The sequence below is a fragment of the Thunnus thynnus genome, chromosome 23 (assembly GCF_963924715.1).
Source record: "Thunnus thynnus chromosome 23, fThuThy2.1, whole genome shotgun sequence".
NCBI lineage: Eukaryota > Metazoa > Chordata > Actinopteri > Scombriformes > Scombridae > Thunnus > Thunnus thynnus.
The window spans coordinates 11,024,799-11,046,752 of record NC_089539.1 but is presented as its reverse complement, the minus strand read 5'-3'; the positions used below and the strand labels follow the sequence as shown (position 1 = coordinate 11,046,752).

Genomic DNA, 21,954 nt, shown 5'->3' with positions numbered 1-21,954 from the left:
GACCAGTGACATTTTCAAGCAGCTGAACTCCAGGACCTTTCAGTGTCACCCTCTGTTGTCATTTCTGACTGCTATCAGCCCAGTCAATGATGCACTCGCAGGGTGGGGGGAAAATGATATACAGCCAACCTCAAGGTTTGCACGGCTCAAAGTTGTTTTTCCACTGTTCCTTCAAACTGGCTTTCGCTGGCACAGAATACCATTTACTGCTTTGATGGAAAAAAACAAAAAAGAAGTTTTTAGCGATGTAATATGTACTCAAGAATTGAAAAGAGGTCAAACAAAACTCAGGCATTTGATATTTACCATTCACTGAAGCTGATGCAAATATGTAGAATCAGTGCAACACTCGGATTCTTTACGAATCCCCAGTTGAGAGTTTCTTTTTTTGCAAAATCAAGAATCAATCTAAAAAAAATAATCATCAGTATCTCCTCATAGTTCATCATATTACAGTTTGTGAGCCCCATCGTGGACTGTTTAATTGCCCCTGACAAAATCAAATAGGCTTGGTCCCTGAGGGGGTGTGTAACTGCACGCATCTTATCCATAAATCAGGTTCATAGGACCGATGCAAGGTGGCAGTGGCAGTTATATAGGAGCCTCGGCATCACATGCCTGCTAGAAGGAAATGGACCTGTCGGAAGGGCCGTGAAATAGTGCGGCTGCTGCGTCACTCACAGCTCTGCTCCTTTATTTCATTATCATACTGGAACAAAGTGTGTGTGTTTATGTGTGTGTGTGTGTGTGTGTGTGTGTGTGTGTGCACCATCAAGGCAACAGGTACAGCTGAAACAATTTGTAATTTCAGTGTTTTTAAGATTCAAACACGTGTTAAAGCAGTAACACGCACCTGCTTCCCTCGGACTACTACTTCACTGAGAATTATCAAATTGCTCATGTGGATTCAAACTCTGTCTCAGAAGACAACCTAGGGACAAATCAGCCTAACTCAAATACACATCTGCTACCAACAGAAAACTCTAATGCTGCATCATCCCTCACTCGATCTACGTTCGCCCATCTCGGAGTTCTTGAGCAGTTCAGTGCGCATGGGGTGCAGTGTTGCCTTAAACCATGCTCTCCTTATTGATTTGAGTCTGGCTGTAACCTCGTATCAGGGCTTTGCAAAGTTCTCTGCTGCATTAAGTCCTGGTCCTAATTGAAGCCTCCCAGAGGCTAACTGGCTCGATTGCTCCGACATGTCAAAAAGCATCAGTCAGTTAAATGGGGCTGGGAGATGGAGAGCCGTTATTGCTGCTACTGCTGCTGCCTGCAGGCTCTGACCTTGTGGTGAGACTGAGCTTGAAATGTCTCCTCTAAACTCGTTACTTCCGTGGAACATCCAAGTTCTATTCTTGACTAGATATTCACCAATGAGTAAGTGTGTACGTGAATGCATGTGTGTTCGCATGTCCTGTAGCATGATGTAGGCGTGAGTGAGCTTGTACACAAAACTCTGAGGCCTAAGGCTGCCCAGTGAAATGAATGGCAGTTGTTCTGAGTGGTGATCCGGCAGCAAATCCTCTCCAAGATTCATCCTGGGCTGCTAGGGATGGACAATTACATTGCTGGATCTGCCAGGAGATAGGGCCAGAGCATACAGTACTGTATGTAAGGGATGACTACAGAATGTTGCCATAGTAACACAGGAGGGATGACAAGGGGTGATAAGCAACATACAGTTTGTGTTTCTTGTAGATATGAACTTAACAGTTAATGTACAATGTATCATAAATGCATCTAAGTGTATAATCCATATTTGCGATGTTTAATATGCGAGAATTTTTCATATAGAAGATGTAAATAAGCACAACTGCAAAAGTTACAAGATATAGATTTTACTGCTTTAGTAGAGAAGACAAGAAGATGTTGTATTTCAGTATGGTTGTCTGTCTTTTAGCTCTCACATAATACTCGGTGCACCTTGTCTTTTGATGCTGCTAGTGGATGACTTCAGAAAGAGGAAACTACAGAGACGTCGCAGCAATGATGTGACAAATTAGAGATGATGAAGTCTCAAACATTCCAGAAACTATCCAGACTGGTCTAACAACTCATATTCCAGTATTAAAACAGTGGCAGCCAGTGTGCTGTTTGTTGCAGTGCGGTTGAGACTGTACTGAGGTGGGGGAGGCAAACAGAACAAACATACTGGTTTAAAAAAAGGCTGTCTGCAACAGCCTGAAGGCAATAGCATGGTGAAGGGCGCAGACTAAACTGAATTCTGTCCCACAAAAAACCATCCACCCCCTCTATGGTAAGCTGATGTTACATAGCACCTCCAGCCTCTGGTTTTTACCCCCAAGGTGCAAAGTGAAGCGCTTTAGGCACTCTGTTGTGCCAACAGTGATCAGACTGCACAATACTTGTTGTGTGAATGGCCCCAGTCACAGCCAGCTTGGATGGTGCTGAAGCAGGGATCCTGTTCTTATTATGCAAGCTAACCTAGAACACCTCTGCTCTGAAACAGTTCATTTGCATTGCTACCACAGCTCCTTTTGCATCACACTTTTTTTTCTGATGCAAATTTTTTGTATATTTTTAATGATAAAATATATTATTTTTTTGTTCATTTGCAGCCATTAGCTTGAGTGTTAGATTTGTTTTTGTGCAGTGGTGTTGAGGTGCTCAGTTGGGGGTGTAAGAGTGAATATGCATGAAAATGAAGCTCTGCTGACTTTAAAAAACTGTGCCTGTTGTCACCAGACTGTTGTGGTAGCACAGTGAATGTCACTCATTAAAATGTTTAATATATGCGCTGACTTAGCCACTGCTGAAAATCCGTACTCTTCATCGTGGTATGCGGATGCACAGCTCACCAGCCTCAAGTTGGCAGTTTCTACTTTTGCCATCATATGAATGCAGATTTCTCTAAAGCACAGCCCGAGCCCAGTCCCCAGGAATCTAATAAGTTATTTGCAGTATACCTATTTATATGCTGTACTACAGGACAAAAGCAGTTTGATGTCATAATAATAAACCTTCTATCCATCTATTGCTGTGCAGTGATAGACAGCCATGCATACAGCCACTCTCTGAGATTCTGAATAACCTGACTGTAACTAATGTATAAGATACTGCTACTGTATGTTGTCAATTCATTTTAATAGATCTTTGTGAATGATGCCTAACTGATCAGTTTTCAGCTACAGCAGCTGGTGGCTGCAATATAAACCTGTTGTCTTTGTTGTTGTATTTGTACTCTGGAGAAAAAGGAAATGAGAGAAACTTAATGTATTTGAGGGCACACGGGAGTTGTTACAGTCCCAGACAGCACATCATATTTGGCATATTCTGATATCATTCTTGAAAACACTCTTTTGGCTGTTTTCAAGTGTGATATAGTCTAGATTTATCGTTTTAGCCAATTTGGGTGAGGCTGTAGTACCAGGTTTGGGATTGAAGTTTGCAATGGCAGTGGGAGCAAGTGGTAGTTTCTCACAGGCATAGGCACCTGAGCAATGGAGTAAGTGGAAGAAATGCATCCCCATCATTCAATCAGGGGGAGCAAAGTTATGATTTTTCTACTCTGCTTTTTATTCTTTTAAAATTAAGTTTATTATCATACAGTCCATGCACTAAGGTGAGTATTTTTAAGCAGCCCATATCAATGACCATCTTACTATTTTCAGCAACTGACAAAAACAAATAATTAAAAAGCAGCACATTTTTGGACCACCCTTTGATTGGTTCAACCTGTTGCTGATCATTTGCCACAGCATGCTTTGGCTGTCAGTCACAGTCTGTCAGTCCACACAGGAGTCTGACTGTTTACAAAGGTGAGAAACATGCCATTTAGCTTGACTGCGATCACTGACTGAAAATAGAACATAGGAAAGGATAGGCTAGCATATGTTGAATGAACCTGCTTGGCCCACTGACTCTAGCCGTCTCTCCCTCTCCTCTCACGCAGTGCGCATGCAGGCAGTAGTTAGAGTGAGTTACTATGGTTACAGGGATGCTCTGTGTCTCTGTTGCTCTGAAACTTTGTCGTGATTCCCAATAATAGGTTTTTAAGTTAGTATGCCTATGCTATGTTCTAATCTCTCTCAAATCTCAAGCCTAATAAGAGACCTGCTTCACCACAACTGGCTCAAATCATTGCAACTCTGAGCTTAGCACACCAGGTTAGCTATGGTTGTTTCGCAGGTGGAGCAAGGTTGGACAGGATGAAAAATATTTCGGACAGGGGGTAGGCTACTCCAGGAGTGGTTTGGAAAACACTGACTCAGAAGAACAGTCATGGAAGTCAGTAGGCCAAAGATATAAGGCTCTTCATTTCTATTGCAGACAGGCATCACAGTGATGAACAACAGTCATTATCTTACATTAAATGCGATGGGAACCAAGAAAGAAACAAAAACAAAATGCAAAGTAGCCAAGTTTATTGTGGGAATCTAAATATTAGCCTAAAGTAAGGGATAGTTGGAGTGTGATGAGATATTAGTAAGAATTGCATTATTAATTCAAGGTTTTGCTAGTAATGATCTTTTGGCACAAGCCAAAATGCCCATTAGTAGCCACTGATATCTTTTGTTTATTTCAGCTGGCCTTAGGCTATGCCAAACAAAAGAAAATGCAACAAGGCCAAGGGCATAGCCCTATTGACATTTTTCAAAAGGAAGACTAGTATAAGTGTACACCAAGCATTTTCATTGACAGTAACTAACTATTGAGAAGCCTAGTGTGACGCTGTCCTTGTTATCATCAATTGTCCTATCAAGAGAATGCAAAGCAGGTGGAGCAGCAGAGAGAGAGGTGAGGAGAGAAAACAGGGAAAACGTAAACAAAATGTAAATGGATGATTGTTTGAAAATCCTGTCATATTCCTCTGAAAACAAAATTCAGTATCACCAGACAGCGACCATAAGCATTTATGTTCAAATGCTGATATCTTTGGCTCTAGGTAGACTTGCATTATAACACCTCGATAGTTCACATTCAAGGCATCTCTGTGCTCATCAACATTGTTGCTTTGACTACATTCCAGAGGACAGCACAACAGAGCAAGGAGAGTCAAGTGGGACGGGGCCAAGTGAGATTCAGGTATTAAGTCTGGGATAACTGAATAGTTGAGGCTTCAGGCCCGTTCTTACACCTAGTTTAAAGTATGATCTCTCTCTCTCCCTCTCTCACTCACTGCAGTATTTCAACACACACAGTACTGTTGTGGACAAACTAGAAATGGTGCCTTGAAATGTCATAGTAGCCTTATAACGTGTTATAACATACATAATACATAATGTTTTTATAAATATAATTTCAAATATGAAATAGCCATTCTCTAATAATCATTTCCTGTCCTGATCCACCCAATTGTATACTGTTCTTGATGCATTCTTGGTTTTCATAGCACCCTCAATCTAACTAATCTAGAGTAGTGCAGGTGGCTTAATGACTTAAGCTTGACTTAATCTTAAGAGGTTAGGTGGTGTAGAAATGCAGGAAATTTGTTTTAAATTACATTCCCCCAAGCCAATTATGTATCATTCTGAGTTTGTTCCCCCATTTTAAAATATATCCAGGCACCCACGGTCACAGGTACTGTTTCCATTTGATTGATGCTGAAAGATTATGGCTTCATAGTCTTTTGCTGTCACCCACTGTACCAGAATGGTGGATAGAGATGCCGTAAGGGCCTTTGCTTACACAGCGCTGTTTGCCTGGAACTGGCTATCGACACAGGCCATAAATCACTCTCTAATATTTTTATGCATCCAGTCCATCCAACTGCTGCTAATGTTTCCTCTGCCTGCTTCCTTTGTAACTCATTTGAGCTGAGCGGCGACGCATGACAATGTGTGCGTAATGGGGATTGCTAGAATTGGCTTGGCAGAGACACGGATTCTGTTTGGATTGGCTTAAGAGTGCAACCCACTTGACCTTGCAGCAATGTGTGACATCAAGATTACATTAAAAGGGAAATCGAAGACTAATTAAATGCAGCCTTGAATTATAAGGACTCGTACCCCAATGTCATCGTAGAAGCCTCAATCCTACATAAATACTGTCTCTCAAATACAGGGTTGCTTTTCTATTCCTTGCAACTTCTTACAATTGAATTGGATGCAAGACTCGCCAAGCAATTTGTCTCACAAGCAGTAAATCTCCTAAAGCAGCTACATCTTTCGCCTTGAGTTCATCACTTCATCTTTAACCCTGACCCCCAACAATCTCCCTCCCCAGCACAGTGACTGGGGCTGTTGTTGCCCTCACTGCCATCATGTCCTGACCTTCGCTGCCTTAGCTTGTCACACTCTTATCAAATGCTATCTGATGGCACCACAGGGCCCGAAGCAAGCAAACACTCTGATACCATCTGTCTGGCTGGTAAAGGAGATGCCACTGCCCCCCTCCCCTCCCTCCCCCTCTGCTTTTTCTTTCTCTTCTCCATCAACACCTGTGGTGGCTTAAGGGGAACTTAGTGCAACGTCTGTGTGTTTTTCATCTGTGTGTTTTTGTGGATGTCTCATTTTGAATATGTGGGTATATACACTACCAGTCAAAAGTTGTGTTGGAATGCTGAAAGGAATAGTCCAACACTTTGGGAAATAAGTGTATTCACTTCCTTGCCAAACGTTTGATGACAAGATTGATAACATAATATGAAGCTACAACCAGTAGCCAATTATGTTAGCTTAGCATAAAGACTTGAAGTGGGGGGAAACACCCGGCTCTATTTAAATGTTAAAAAATGCCAACCAGTACCTCTAAAGCTCACTAATTAACTAATTATATCTCTTTTGTTTAATCCATAAAAAACACAAAATGGCAAAAATTACATTTGATAGTCACCAGCTAGAAATGAGAATCCTGCTTTTGTCTATCTCTGTCTGAAATCAAGGGCTCTTTGTTTTACGTATTACAATCACTTCCTGGTTGTAAATTTGCCAACGCTATCATTGTAAACTGCATATGTGCTGTGCGAGAACAGTAAGCTTGACAAGCGTAGCAACAGTCAATTTGTGGTTTTACGGAAGGTTAGGCCAGGCTATTTCTTGGCCGGGAGCAGTGACTTCACACTCTGTTTGTTCTGTTGGTATGAAGTCTGTACTTGTTTACAGAGGTTTTCTGGTTCCTACAATACTGTAAAAATAAAGAAATTAGATATATCCAAGTTATTTCACTCTTTCAAACCAGATACTTGCTGTATATTGCACCTAATGGGGAGGGGAATTTCAGAAAAGCATAAAATATAATCTCACAATAGACTAATTTTTCTGTCATTTATATACTGTTATAATGTTGGATGTCTAAGCATGGTCAAAGGTCTAGAACTTGAGGCGAATGTATGCAAAAATGCTCCCTGAAAGTCAAAAGGCCAGGCCATGCTTTTTTTGCAGTGTCACCTCTCCTTCCTCCTTGTGATGTCAGATTGTTTGTGCATGCCAAAAAACAGCCGTCCGTTCTGTAGTCTTTGTTGTTCCATGGATTATTCATGTTGTCCACTCATATCTCAGATTGGATTCAAGCTTAAACGTGTAAAGATGTATTTGTGAAGTTTCCATTTCGAATAAAGAATGAGAAAAACAAGTGAAATCCTACTACTACTGCTTGTTTACGTAGCCGAACAGGAGGAAGGAGTCCTTAATGAGACAGGAGCTAAAACAGGTTGAACTGAGGGGTTGCATAAAGAGCCAGTATAAGATAAATAAGGAGTTTTTTGAACTGTAAATCATGCAAAGATATTCCAATGGAGCTACAGAATATAAATATAGACCTGGAAGTGTGCATGATATGTCCCCTTTAAATAAACATATTTAGCTAAAACATCTGGTGACAGTTTTCACATTGTTTGCACATGAAGCCTACTAGCAGTCCAACATATCACCATGTATTTCAAATCACACACGTGTAAGGAAAAGAACACGCTGCTAATGCATCATCCCACACACGTCTTTCACTCTCTTTTGCACACAAAAACGCTCATACTAAAACACACATATAGACATAGCAAATGACTATGTATTCACATCTCCTTCATCTCAGGTGCACCATAATGAGCCTGCATTATATTGCAGCTTTGCTTTAAATGTGACAACATCCAACAAGCATTCAACTGTCAACACAGTGGCTGTTTTCTCCTGTAAATGGCTCTGAATAGACCGCTCACTTACCATGCTTAGAATGAAGTAATGGTTTGGAGCACCCCAGTAGCTGAATGGTTACAGCACATGCCACAAAATAGCAACTTCCCTGGTTTGATTCCAGCCAGGGATTGTTGTTGCATGTCATACCCATCTTTCTCTTCCTTCATGTCCTGTCTGCCTTTGCCTGTTATACAATAAAGGCAAAAATCCCCCTTCCCCCAAAAAAATAAAAAGAGGAACCGTTCAGTAGTTTGACTTTATAATTCATTCTGGTTAAAAACACTACAAATTTAGAGATTTCCTTAAAGGCCTGAAAGAAAACCTACCATCACAAAGGTAATTTAGGGCTTAACAATATGAATAACTGAAGGCATCATTAAAAAAACAAATCCCTTTCAAAGCCCCGGTAATGAAAATATGGCACAGTGACAGAAACACTAGTGACAGTATTTTGTCAACTGATGAATAAATGATGTGTTTAAAATGCAAGTCAAAATATCACAACGATGGGCTTCATTCAGGGACAACCGGTTAATAAATAAAATAATTCATCCCTCTATTTACCCTCCTTCAGTAAAGTGGCAATCCAGTTTGCAGTGGTCATCAGGATGTGAGTCACTTTTGAAAGGTGATGGCCATAGAAGCACTCATTATAATAGCAGACCGTGAAAGCTGTATGGAGTGGCACTCTCAGCCACACCGGGTCGCTTTTTTAAAACACTACCTCGGTTTGACACAACAAGACAATTCAATAAGACTCTGGTTTGTATTTTGATTTGCCAGACAGCCTCCAACGCCACGCTATGCTGATTGCCCCTTCTTTTTTGTACAGTGAACTCATTTGACAGCAGCACACAAATAACAGGCTGTGAAAGTCCATAACATCCTCCCTCATTCACACATACACATACATATTGTCTTTCCCGCTTTTGCTGCCCCAACACACCTGCAAACGCGCACACACACACACACACACACACAGGCTGTATTTATTTTGCTCTTCTCTCCCTACTGCCACAATTTGGCAGGTGGCACAGAGCCGGGTTCCATTAGGAAAAAAAAGGAGAGCGAAAAAAAAAAAAGTCTATAAAGGCAAATAACCAAGAGTGGGAGCTGCTGCCAGCTTGCTTGCATTCTGTACTGGATAATAGAAATGGAAGTGTGATAAGGTTCTTGTATAACCTCCCACATAAAGGTGTAACTGAGTTCACTTTTCCCTTTCCTGCATTTAGATTCTGGCTTTTGTGTTGGTTAATGCTATATGATACACATCTATACACATAGTACACAGGGACATGCATCTATACTGTAAGGCAAACAAACAGATATACTGTGCTTTAACTGAGTTAGTTTGTTAGACACGTATTCAAAGTTATTCTCAAATGTCCTTGTGTTTTGGTTCAGGTGTTACTGATGTATTTATTTGAACAATATAGCTAAAATAGTTGCATAAGTGGTTGACATCAGTTGGAAAAGAAGCAGGTGTGATGGCAGCAATGTGGGTGTATCAACGTAATTTGATCACTGAAGCAGTGCGTATTGTTGTAAGGTAATTACACATGCCAAATCAAATAACTGACTTTGTTATGCATGCGTCAGACTAAGCTTTACTCATCATCAATGAAACATCTGTAACATGCAGTAAGTGCTTGTACTTGTAAGTAGGAAAGCCACAACAATTATGAATCCCTTTATCTTGGTGAAGAACCATCAGCGAGCCTTCATCTCTGACCTTGAATTCTCCATCCAATTAGAGTAAAATAGACATGTCAAATCCCAGAAACACATCTACATTTGCGAACAAAAGATGGAAAGAGTCAGTAATTTTTGTACCTCATTGAGCACTATACCTTGCTGAAGGCCTAAGGTTTTATGCACATTATAGGAATACGTTGGCTGTTATGTTCTGTGGAACAGGATGTAACAGCGCTGGGCGGAAGCTGGTTCATTGGGCCATTTCACTCCCTCATATTAAATATCCTTATCCTTGGGACAGCTATTGAGGAGAGAGAGGAAGCCTCTTCAAAGCTTTTCTTGTCCTCTGAAGGAATACACGAGGCACTCTCTGCCCCCGCTGAGAGTGAGGGATGGATAATAGAATGAGAGGAAATACAGCATTGACAGTAAGGAAGTGTATTCAGCAGAGTTTCAGAGCAAGACTACCTTTCGCTATATATATATATATATATATATATATATATATATATATATATATATATATATGTCCTGTGACACACAGAAAAGATACAGTGTAGTTGCTATTTGTATTGAAGTTGTGGTCACTGTAGACATTTTGAAACATCTTGCCTTCTTTCTTTGTTTCTCCAAACTTCTTATAATGAACACTCAAGCTAGAATTGCTCAGACATTGTGTATTAATAAACAAATGTGCTTATACAGTAAATGCTCAAATGTTACTTGCTTTCTTGCCAAGAGTGAAATGAGAAGAGAGACACCACTCTCATAATTGACCATTTAATATGAATCTTTAGCTGTGGGAAGGGTGGTATTGCTTTGCATAAAGAATGGAAGCAGGCATTAACATGTTAAATCTCATTTGTTTCATCAGTACAAAAAGCAAAATGTAAAAAGAACAAGTTGTGGTTTTATGGGGGGCTTTGTTCTAGACCTTGTCTTTTTTTTAAGCAATTTTACAGATGGATTTTATTCCTCTATTCCTGGTTTAGGGGCTTGGGGGACACACTTGAGTATTGAAGATAGGAGAGGTTTCTGCAGTTTAAATGGCCTTTACTCACCCCCTCCAGTCATGGGCTTCCACTTGAGAGACTGGACTGTTACTAGGCTTGTTGCGGGTCTCATCAACAATGGCCATAGCAGATGAAATCTCCAATATTAAGACTGAGCTCTCCTCCATTACAAGTCTCATAAATGATCTCCTCCAGCAGCATTCACTGCTCCACAACCACTTGGCCTCCATGGAACTGCTTGCCTGGCGGTGGGGCTCCAGATGCTGGTAGTCTCCCACTGGTTCTCAGAGGAGGTATCTCCTGGGTCTCAGTTGTAAAAGGTAAACAGAAGAATTTCGCTTTCCCTCTTTGACCCATATGGATCTGGTGAATGTGACATTGCTGATGATCTACCATGCTCCAACTTCTATGCACCGTTTCAGGAGTTAGCAGATAGCATGCTCTCCTTACCTCTACCTGAGCTCACTATCCCGGAGGGACAACGTAGGAGTCCAAGGTCCCACCCCAGGAAGCGCTCTGGCTCCAGCTCTTCGTCTGGCTCCTCAACTGATTCCCTCATTTCAACCCCCAAAGCCGTTTGTCCTGGGAGCATGTGCCGTCGCCTGTCATCTAGTGTAGCCAAGCCAGTTACCACATCAGCTGCTCTCCCCCTGCCTCGCCAAGGTAGGCTGCTCCTGTCACCTGCCAACTCCCTTCCAACCTTGCAGTTTACACCGCTGGGGGTAGCTCTGTGCCTGAAGTCTTTGTGTTGGCTGACTCCATCATAAGATTTGTTAAACTCCTGTCTGCCATCACATAATGTCTTGGCAGCAGAAAGGTTGAGGATTTTATTGAACTTAATCCAACTCCCATTGAGTTCACCCCTCACCCCTCAGTCACTGTGATAGTACATGCTGGAGCTAATTGACGTCAGCCAATCTGCACCAGGATATTGAATCACTATGCTGCACAATCGAGAGTCTGGGAAAAAGCCGTGTAATGTCTGGCCCCATCGCTTCTCTTTCAAAGAGCGTATAATAGCCAAATAATATATATATGTTTTATAAACCATTTATTAAGCAATTGTAATGTTTCATAAACATTATTTGCAACTTTATAATGGCCATCCAAATAATGTTTATAGATGCACTACACAGTATTTATTACAAAGTATTATAAACAATAGATGGTTTACAAACCAATTATTAACCACTGACAAAGTATTAACTATCATCTAAATAATGGTTATAGATGCTTTACAAAGTATTTATTAACCATTGAACAAGGTATTATAATCAGTGTGTTTATAGACAGTTTACAAACTATTATTTACCATTAACAAAGTGCTACAAATATCTGGTCTATCTGTCTATGTAATGTTTAGATGTTTTTCAAACAATTTCTTAAAGGTTTACAAATCATTTGGTAATAATCAGCAAATACTTAATATAGTATATAAATTATTTTATAATGTGTGCAATAATGAACTAAATAGTTTACTAATGTGATCAGAATGTAATTATCATCTCTTATCAGCTATGATACAATATATAATTTATAAACTAATTATTTTATATTATACAAACTAATGATAAAGTAACAAATTATAGCATTACTAATAATAATTAGTAGTGAGACCATTTCCTGTTTAGCACCTAGGTGAGAACTTGCAAAGCATCATTGGAAATGGAGTTTATGAGCAGCATTTTGCCACTGTTCCTTTGTTTCAGGGGAACAAAGGAAGGAGACGGCCTTGTGGCCAGGCCTCAGAGTTTTCTTTGTGTGATCCAATGGTTGAAGCCCAACAGTTACCTTCTAATTTTATCCATTTTATAGCTTTTAATTCTCTCTGACACACACCTCAACATGACTACACTTTTCCACCCTTTAACTTCTACTTAGAAAAGGCCGTTTCACAACAGTGAGGGACCTGCTGGTCTTTTCTGTGATTTTAAAGGTACCATTCCCGTTGTGACCAGCGACAGAAGGAACAGGTGTTCAGCAAGCCATCTCTCTCACCGTATGGTCACACCATCTATTCTCATTCACATTCCCTGCCAGCCTATCTCCACTCCACTGCCCCATGCCAAAATGCTGAATATATTCAAGACAGGGCTACTCAATGTAAGATCTCTGTTAGATAGGTCATTTGTGTGTAACGATTTCATTTTATCACAGAGTGTGGACATTTTTATGATAGCAGAATCGCGGGTGCAAGCTGAGGATTTTACTCCTCTAATTGAAGCCTCTCACCCTGGCTACTCTTTTTTTTTTTAACCAACGTAGACTTTTGGGAAGGAGGGGGGAAGCTGTTCTCTTCAGAAATAAATTCAGTCATCCTTGTGTTGACTTAGGACTGTTTTCCTTCCTCATGGCACTTCCATTTGTGTTTAAGGCAAATACCCAGTGTCTGTGCCTTCTAGTCTACAGACCCCTCAAATCTTCTTTTAGCTTTATAAACGAATTCTCAGAGCTCCCATCAATAATCCTACCCAGATATGACAGGTTTTTAATTCTAGGTGGTTTTAATATTCACATCTGCTGCACCTCTAACAGTCTAAGTGCTGAATTTTTATCCCTGATTGATTATTTTAATTTATCTCTCTCACTGACTGGGCCCACTCATTGTCAGGGCCATACTCTTGATCTTGTTTTATCTTATGGTCTTACATTATCTGACTTGACATGTTCTAATCCTTGTATTTCTGATCACTATTGTATATGTTTTAATTTGGTTTTACCTCCTTGTTTTAGCTGCTCATGTACACAGTTACGGTCTAGAGTTTTTAATTCTACCTCTGCCAATATTTCAGTAAAGCCTTTAACACTATCCCTTGTGAGACAGAGCCCTTATTATCAGTGGATGAGCATCTAAATAATTTCAATACCATCTGCAATTCTATCCTAGATGAAATTGCACCATTTAAAACCAGAGAAACTAAACACATGTCCCAGCACTGGATAAATGAAAACATTTGTGCTTTAAAACATAAATGTCATAAAGCCAACAAATCCTCATAATTTAACAACAGTATAGGTCTAAAATTCAGCCAGCTAAAAATGACCAGTAGTAATGTTTATGCTGTCTAGCGGCTGTAGTAATGCACTCCAGAACGACCCATAGGATCATGATATGCTGCTTTTTCACTGTTCAAATCACTGTTAAAAAAATAATTCTGTTTTATGGTGTGACAATGCTGTGGGTAAGCTCTGGTTAGGTTTAGGTACAAAAACCAGTTGGTTAGGGTTAGGGAAAGATCATGGTTTGGGTTAAAATGATCACTTGAAACATGGTTTATACCTTAGTTGTCATGGCAACACTAACCACCACATATACGGTTTTTAAAAAAATGTCCCGACTTGTGGTTGGAAACATGAAACTGAAACATGAAACGGGAAGTGAACAGTGGTCTCCTGCAGCAAAGTCTACATGTTGCCATCTAACTATCTCTCCACCCACCCATGCTGTCTCCTCTTTATAAGGCAGAAATCATCTTATCAAGTCACCTTATACTGACGTCATCTGAACTGCATCCCTTCCCCAGGTCATAATTACTACAGCTGCTAAATGGCGTAAATGTAACTATAAGTCGTTTTGCCGGCCTGAATTTTGCCTCTTTAATGCTGAGGTTAAAAACTCTAGACATGCCCACTTGCCCATTTTATTGAATCTAATATCTCTAATCCCAAGATGCTTTTTAACATTGTAAGCTGTGCCACTGATGCTCCCCCTGTCCCTTCTGTAGACACTACTCCTGAAACCTGCAATGCGTCTTTAAACTTTTTTCCTCAAAAGATCTCCCTCATTCGTCAGAGTATTACCTCACCCATAGATCACCCGTTGGCCTGTTTGCCCACTAGGCCTAGTACTTGTTTTGATCTCTTCAACCTTCTCTCTCAGTCTACATTGTTAGAAGTTGTCAACAAAATGAACCCCTCCTCCTGTCCTCTGGACATCCTCTCCCTTTGATTTTTTTTACAGAAGTTTTTAACACAATTTGTCCTTTTATACTGAACATTTTAAATAGCTCCCTTTCTTCTGGTACTGTGCCCTGCTATTACAAAAAAGCTCCCCTGACTCAATTCAAAGGATTTCAACAATTTTAGATCTATCTCTAAACTTCTTTTTTTAGCCAAAGTCCTGGAGAAGATTGTTGCAAATGAACTTTTAGCCTTTTTGAATGATAATTCTATGTTTGAATCAACGTGTGGTGAAATCTTTGCCAGGGTAGGCAGTGATCTATCAATGTGGCATATGTCTACATTCAACCATGCAGGAGCCCATCTTCATATGGGCAGACGTCTTAATCGAAGAGGGGCCTTAACTCATGAGTCTTTTGGAGACCAGCTTAATTCCTCTGAGGTTTGTTTTATAAGCTTGGACAAGACAGGTGGAGGTTTGGATATATTTTAAACATTTTTGCGCTGAAACTTTGATGATTTTTTGTTTGTTTGTTTGTTCTCCAGGGACTTTAAGGTGTGGCTGATACTTTTGTCTCCAAAATGGCAGCCTAGGTTTCTAAGACTGGTGAACTTTGGGGGAATTAAATTCTGAGTTTTGATCAAATTTTAATGTCTCTTCAATAGGTAGATAACACAGTTATCAAAGTTATACCATTCTTTATGCATTTTTGTGACAAAAAACTTGGTATGGTTCACACTATACTGATTATACAGTTACTCTCACAGTTATTAAGTCTTGGCTAAAGTAGGGTTTCCAGCTGATGAGTGTTCTTCTGGAATGTGCCTTAAAATTTATCGCAGTCTCTGGAGATAAGGATGACCAAAAAAGGAGATTTCTGGTCATATGTATATGGAGTTGTCTGGTCCTTTTTCTGATTAAATGACCCCTCATTTATGCTTTTAGTTCAGGCCATAATCAAATTATTGGCCAGAAATGGCCTCTCAGGAGGTCTCTTCAACCTCCATTTTTGTCAGTGTTTAATTTTGGTCAGTGGCATGCTGTCAGACCTCATATTGGGGCCTGAGTAAGGCATTCAGCCATGTCATTGTGGAATTCACTCAACTCAAAGTAGTTTGGTGAGGACTTCCAAAAACTTTTCCACGCCAAGGACCCTCAAATAGATAAAACAGAAACCTTTTGGTGTGGAACCCTATGATATGTCCTCCTGAGAAGACCTCTGGCAATAGAAACAGGTAAGTGAGGAAGTTAGAGTGTATTTAGTCTGTGACCAGGGAGATGATGAAAATAAACTGCACTTGGTTTTATTGTAGGCTATTTTATTTAATTAGTATGAATTATTTTAGTTTAATGAAAATGAGAAGTTGGACTGAGTGGCAAAGTATGGACTAGTTTTATTTCTAAAGCCTGGAAAATTAGGCACACTAGACTGAAAAACACACGCATACAATATGAGATAAGTTTATTTGATGCATGTCAAGTAGAAGGCATACAGAATATACTAATATACTTCATGTTTTCCTATAATTTGTATATTGGTCTCACACCTATGTACATGGAAATTGATAGTCTGCCTTGTAAGCCCATTTGGGCTGGACATCTATTGAAGCAAGATACTACATTGATATCAGAATACAGAGTCATTTGGAAATCTGCAAGGAAGTCTAGTCACAGTTGCAGCAGTACAAAGAGCAAAAATCTAAGTGTATCTTCGTAATTCGATTATCACAAAAAAAAAAACTTCTCTGTTTGAAGTTACAATTACGCGTGAGGTCTCTTGTAGGTTTAATCTTGGAGTTAAGGCAAGATTAGGTTAATAAACAACTTTTTAGGTTACAGTTTGCCAATTTATGAAGTGGGAAGAGGGCTGAGGCAGGGTGAGTCCTTGCGTCAGTGTTGATCATTGCAGACAGTGTGAGTACCGACTATGCATGCGCAAATCTACAAAAACGTGGCCTTAGTGCAGACAGAGGCACAGATAACCTTTGCCTTAGCATTCAGGAACAGCAGTTTTTAGTAGAAAGCTGTGGCAAAAGGAGCATGCTTTACTTTTAAAACAACTATTCTGACTAGTTTTACTGGAGTATGTGTAAATCTGAGACAAATAAGATCACACAGCATCAGTTTCCATTTCTATGTAGATGATACCCAGGTTTACAGTTATAACCCCAATAACTTCAGTGAATTTTTTTTGCTTATAAACAGTCTCAAGGACATTCATACATGGGTTGCTGAAAATTTCCTTCAACTCAACTCAAAAAAGACTGAGATACTTCTATTTGGCACCAATTCCTCCAGCACTCAAATTACAGACATATTAGGTTCATACTCTCTTCTTATTTCTCCGCAGTGTAGAAACCTTGATGTTTTAATTGACAGCAACGTCACTTTGAACAGCCACATCAAATTTGTCATAGAGTTGTGTTTTTTTTCAACTTAGGAAAATCTCTCTAATTAAACCATTTCTGTCTACCAAAAACCTTGAAACAGTCATTCATCAACAGTCATTAATCCAAAATGCAGCTGCCAGGATTTTAGCAGGTACCAGAAAAGGAGAGCACATCACACCTATCCTTTCATCTTTGCACTGGCTGCCTGTTAGTTTTAGAGTTGATTTTAAAATTTACTTATCACTTTTAAAGCCCGGAACAGTTGGGCCCCAAGCTATATTTCTGACCTTTTAAGTTCCCATCTGCCGTCATGGGCCCTGAGGTCCTGGAATGCTGCTCTCCTGGTGGTTCCTAAATCCAGACTAAAAATGTGACAGAGCGTTTGCCATCAGTGCCCCCAGACTTTGGAACAACCTTCCAGAGGAGATTATGATGGCTAAGTCTATCTCTTCATTTAAGTCTCTTCTTAAAACATACTGTGATCCATCTATCTTACCTTTCCCACACCATTTGTTTTATTGTTTTAATTATTTATTGTTTTGTTTTATTACTGTATTTTATGTTTTATTACTTTTTTTTTTTTTTTTTTACTGTTTTATTGATGGTGCCATTTTTTTATTGTTTTTACAATTAACACTTTCATGATGCCTATTTTTTGGTTTTATCCTGTAAAGCCCCTTGTAAGCCTTGTTTTGGAAAGGTGCTATACAAATAAAGTTTATTATTATTATTATTAGATATTGTCTTGGCTGAGCAGAGTGACCACTTGACAGGGGGTCACTATGTGAACTTAAACAAATTAAACAACAAAGATATAATGTGTTAATTAGTGAGCTTTAGAGATGCTGGTGGGTGGATTTTTTTTCCCCCTACGGCTAGGCTAACTTTTCTGCCCAGTTTCTAGTCTTTATTTATAACTGTCTCCTTGCTGTAACTTCATATTTAAAGGATAAGGCAATTTTTTATATTTTTCTTACTGCCAACAAATTTCATCAGAGCCAAACCAACAATGACCCTCATTCTACTTGCAAGTATTGTGTGTGTATCGAAAGCCATATACTGTATATCGTATTCCTCTGTGCAGTAGACCTCCGTTGTTGTCCAAAAACTATTAAAAACACAGTGAGCCACATCCTTGCACTGGGTGACATGTTTCTTCACTATGGAGATTACAGTCACGGTAGTTTGGTTTAGGTTTCAAAGACTAATAACAGTGTAGTCTTCAGAGAGTAGTTCTCCTTAGGAGTAGTCCTCCCAAGTCAAACTATTCCTTAAAAATGTATTGTGCAATGAGCTAGCAAAACACACAGTAGCTACATCTCCAAAGTACCAACCATTTTTTTCAGAATGAAGAAGCGTGCACTAGTTCACAGGTGAAAAGGACAGTATTGATGTTTGGAAGTTCTCATTAGCAAACATGTTCAGCATTGCAAGAGCCTGGCCGCTCAAGGTCTGAATATGAAGCACTGACTTAAATAATACAAACTCAAATACGTGATTTGATAGACAACGTTAGCCTCCTGGCATCCCTTGTACTCTGCATCTCTACAGTCCTCCATCCAGTGAGGGATGATGCATGGCCCACTCTGAGTTCTGTGGACCTGTTCTGCTGAAAAGAGCATTTTAGGGAAGAGGCCAGCCCTTGGAAAAATTGCCTCTGACATTCCCAGTGCCCATAAAGCATTCTTATGTGGTGCCCTGGTGGCCTTATGGCTAAGGCGCATACCACATAACCGCAGTGTCCACGGTTCAATTCCTGGATGGACTGTTGGGGGGACCTCTCCTTCCTTGTCTCCTGTCTCACTATACTAACTCTCACATAAAGGCAAAATGCCCAAAAATAACCTTATATTGATAAAATAAAATAAATAAAGCATCCTTATGGACGGTACACACAAAAGCCTTCTCTTTTTGCTCTTTCAATATTCTGTTTAGCCTAATTAGGACCACGGGGGTCTGTAAATGTTTGAGTCACTGTGGGAACATGGAGGCCCGCAGGTGAAGATGGAGATGAAAGGATTCGGACAAATAACAGAAAAGATAGATTGGCCGTACATGCTTTGCACAACGCAGGGTTAATGTATCAAGACAAGGGGAGGGATGGTGAATGAAATGTGATGAGGCAGAAAGAGAAACAAACAAAGGAGAAAGAGAGAGAGAGAGAGAGAGACATGGATGGGAAAAGGCAGTGTGGGAAAGACAGCCTGAGACTAAGCTTTTAAGGCTCTGAGACAGCAAAGATGAAGCCAAAAAGATGAAGGGAGATGGAAAGCGAATTCCTTTCACCCTCAGCTCATTTGTCCTGTGGCCACAGAACCTGAGGATAGAGATACTCTAATGAGCAAGAAGAACACTTCCTTAACATTGTGCGTGTGTGTTTGTGTGTGCGTGAATACAGTTCAAACTGGGAGCAGCAGGAGAGTTTTCTTTCATTAAACTCACAGGATGACATGCTTGCCACATGCATGTACAGCAGCAAGCGTACTCCCGTGATGCAGTTTTGCTTCAGTGAGAACATACTTATATCGTGTGATGCTCATGTTCTTCACCATTTGCACTGATCTGCTATCATCGCAGCCTGCTGTGCCCTGAAGAATACTTCTTGCATTGTGATTTAAAACCAAACGTGACAGATTTCCCAACGCTGAAAGAAACACGAGTAAGAACAATAAAAAAATAAATAAATTCTGAGCAGCTGAAATTGAGCTGAAAATGAGGCAAAAGGAGGCTTATAGCCGCGCTCCCCAAGTGTCCTTGTGTTTTTGTTTTTCTCCGTATTACTCTGAGCGAAATTTTGAATAGTGAGGAAGTTGCATATAAATCCCTCATTATCCCTGTTCTTTGAGGTGAGGTGTATCTATGTGTGCATGCATGAGTGTAAGTGAGCAATGCAATCAGTGAATACATGAGAGATTTCTATGTGTGTGTGTGCGTGCATGTATGTGTGTGTGTTGGGGGGGACTTCTTGTCAGGAGCACATGTTCTCAAAGAGCCTCCACTACATACTGTATCCCCGGTGGGTTGATGAGCATTGATTGGCTGAATGAAATTATCAGATGCCGCTGAAGGCCACTGTATTCTATGTGTGTTTGTGTGCGCGCGTGCACACAAGGACACAGGTGTTTCTGTTGTTTTTATTTTTAATTTACTTTTTTGGGGGGCTTTTTCTGCCCCAAATTTATGATGGTGCTAGTATAAACACACACACAGTAGATTTATTGTTGTCAGATGTTGCTGAAGCCACCCAACACGCGTGTCTGTGTGTATTTGCATATGTGCCTGCACGTATGCTGGCGACGATGCCCTTGTAGATTACATGGGGAGTGCAATCTGTGTTTAGCACACTCGCCCTTAGAGGGCGGATTATGGGATAAACAGAGTGGCAGGCTCCTGTCACCACACACACATAAACATTCACATGCACACACACACAAATTGTAGGTACTCCTGCCGGGTAGTATAGTACACATGCAAGGTGAAGATCAGCTGAGAGTGAGCAGTGGAAGTTGTGCACATACGCTGATGTTCATTTATCTGCATTTGCACATGTGCTGACTGCCTGATTAGTCTGTTGCTTACAGTATTTACACCCTGCAGGCTTGTTGTGGTGGAGTGTGCGTTTGTATGTGTGTGAGAGCGAGCAAGAGGATGTATTTTTACTATTTGCTGTTTTATTCACATTTGAACTGTATTGTTTTCTGTACAAACACTAATTATTTACCGCCACTCCACAGCTTACTGTGTGGTAGAGGGGTCTGAGTGAGTGAGTCATTCTCAGGGTTAATTGAATATGTGTCAATGAGGTAATTAAATGAAAGAGAGAAACAGCATTTAATACAAAAGTTAATTTTATTTTGATATTTTGCAAGACTGTTTTCAAGTTAAATGCTGTGAGACATTTAAAGACAATATGAGCGAGGTGAACTCATTAATATCAGAGCTACTCGTGTGGACATGATCTTTTGTTTTATGATGACAGTATCAGGCAATTGTAGAAGACAAAAGTCTGCTATCTGTAAAGCTATAAAACCTCATTATCTAAATCACACTTGTCTCCTGTCTTTGGCCACTTATCCCTCTTTGGCCCTCTCATTTTCACCCTTGGATTCATTCGCACATTCGTCCACGTAATGACTCTCACATGCACTCAAATGCACATGTTGGCTTATAAATGCACACATGAGCTCGCCCACTGTTATGTCTGTTAAGACCACACACAGGCAGGCAGGCAGGCGCACTCCTCTCCCTTCCACCGTGATGTCAAGGACACTCAACATTTACAGGAGCTTTGATGGCTTTACAGCCAATGTTATTACTGCCTCCCTTCCTGCTCTTCCTACCTTCCTCCCCCTCCTCCTCCTCCTCCTCCTCCTCCTCCTCCTCCTCCCTGTGTCATCAGCGGGTCTCAGCCTTTTGTATCCTGGTGTAATTAAGCACGCAACAGGGAGCAGCTCAGCATCCAACTTTCAGCTCTGATTTGAAAGCGCTGGTCTCGAGCTTCAAGCCAAAACCATCTGCTCCTTTTTTAAAAAGTAGGAGAAACTACATGTAATTTGAAACATAACATTAATTCTCACTTTGTTGTAACAGCTCCAGATGCTGTTTAGTTTACACTCCACAGTAACAGGAGATGCACATTGCATATTTTGATATTGTGTGTAAACATCAAAGGATCACATCGAATGGCATTGCTGGTGGAACATTAAAATTTGTTGTACTGAAGAAAAAAATCAGCTTTTTCTCTATATGAAGGACTCTAACCTACATGTATTTATTTATTAGAGGACAAAAAAATGAAGTCCGTGTCATGTAGGTTGAACCAGCCAAGCACGGTGCAGCACCTTTTCAACACATCATTTTTC

General features: G+C 40.2%; 1 long non-coding RNA gene across 5 annotated transcripts in view; it reads left to right on the top strand.

The window, feature by feature from the left end:
- The window catches only part of LOC137175687 (uncharacterized), a 262,964-nt gene that overhangs the window by 127,722 nt on the left and 113,288 nt on the right, over window positions 1-21,954 (top strand). The window contains exon 6 of one of the 5 annotated variants that reach the window (XR_010925689.1): window positions 7,347-7,499. The exons of 3 other annotated variants lie outside the window; for them this stretch is intronic. This is a non-coding gene — a long non-coding RNA (uncharacterized lncRNA). Of the gene's footprint in view, window positions 1-7,346; window positions 7,500-21,954 lie in introns of those variants that run through there. One more of the 5 variants, XR_010925685.1, reaches the window with a different exon arrangement.